This window comes from Bison bison, unplaced genomic scaffold, assembly GCF_000754665.1.
Source record: "Bison bison bison isolate TAMUID 2011002044 unplaced genomic scaffold, Bison_UMD1.0 scf7180017864516, whole genome shotgun sequence".
In the NCBI taxonomy this organism is placed as follows: domain Eukaryota; kingdom Metazoa; phylum Chordata; class Mammalia; order Artiodactyla; family Bovidae; genus Bison; species Bison bison.
In genome coordinates, this window is record NW_011495069.1 from 1,733,487 (window position 1) to 1,735,196 (window position 1,710).

Genomic DNA, 1,710 nt, shown 5'->3' on the forward strand with positions numbered 1-1,710 from the left:
CGTCTGCCCTCCAAGTCGGTTCCGGCCTAAACGCCTCTGTTTGCCTCCTGCTAGTAGAAGAATTCTACCCCGAGGGCCTGACGAAGGACACTATCATGTGACGCAAGGCAAAGCAGCCCAAGAGCGAAGCCCCGAAGCGTACGCGTTTCCCCCTTTCTTCCTGTATGGTATGACCCAGTCGCCCTCCGTCGGGGGTCGGGGGCAGGAGGGCGTGAGCTCCATCCACCAATCACAGTGAGCCATGAGAGCTCCCAGACCAATCAGAGGGGCGGTCAAGTTGCAACCTGCTTAGGCCGGGATTAGAGGGGCAGAAGCAGCCAATGAGAGAGCGGGGATGGGGCACGTGTGAGGCGGGGCGGAAGGACTGGGGTCTACGGGTCAGGTGTCGCTGGAGGCCCTACCCGGAGGCTCTCGCTGCCCTTGGCGGGGGGCTGCCAGACTCTTCCACCTTGCAGAGGGCCTCGTCGTGGCCGGCCCCCTGCCTCACCTCGGGGGCTGCAGCCTGGCTTTAGCCTCCTGGTAGGGACGCAGCCGCCCTCCACTCCCGACCTGGAGCGGAGCCACCCAGCTTCCTAAGGCAGAGCGCTTGGACAAATCGGTCTACTTCCTTACAGATTACGATCAATGTAAGATAAAACCCGAGCCAGTCTGCGATCGGACGTCCCTTCAAAAGCTCTGGACGCGGAATCCGTTTTATTCCTCTGCTTTAGTTTGGCGCCCCGGACCAAAATTTGAATTTTCTCTCCGGGAAGCTGTTTGCACGAACACATGAACCTTATTAACAACTCAGATTCTGAAGTTCTGAGGATGGAATCTTAGGGGCCCGTTCTATTCCTGAGGTACTGTTAACAACTTTCCCAACGCTCTCTTCTAATGTATCTGTATTTTCTCCAGCGGTGTGTACCGAGAACCTGCTTAGGAGTCAGAGTTCCGATGCTGATCGTGGTTTCTCCCTGTGACGTTGACGAAATATGTAACTTTCCTGGGCCTCAGTTCTGTGTCTGTAAAATGGGGGTAATAATACCCACCTTAGAACTTCCTCATTATTTCATCATTACTCCTCTTTATCTGGGAGGCCACACTCTTTAAGGCATTTTGGAGAATTTAAACAAAAGAGTGGGGAGTGGGAAAGCAAACTTCAGTCCTCCTCTGGTGGGAGATTGGTTCCCAGAGCCCCTGCAGATACCAAAATCCACGGATAATAGTCACTTAAATAAGATGGCACAAGTTAGCTTGCTCCATCGGAGAATGGAAAATTTGCAGATTCAGAGGGCAATATGATTAATAGGCCCTCAGTTCCAAACCAGGCTATGCTAGTTCTCTAGTCTGTGATCTCTCTGGCTCTCTTCCCCTTCTATGGAATCTGTATAATTCCTGCTTTAACTGCGTCCAAAGATTTTATTGTGAGATGTGAGGTGATGTAAATTTTCCCTATTTGATCACTAATCAGCCAATGATTTTTAGTGTTTATGTGGCCCGTGTCCTCTTTGCCCCTCCCCCATCACTTTATCCTTAATTTAAAAAAAAAAAAAAAGGCATCAATTTTAAGACATTTCACTTTATTTAAAAGAAGCCAATATACAGGATATAAAGGGCATGATATTTACAACAATACAGTAAACAGGTTGGTTTCCGGTAGGGTCAGTAGTCTTTCAGTGAGTATAAACCCCCCTTCCCCTTGACGCTAAACCCAGCTGGCAGACAAAGAGC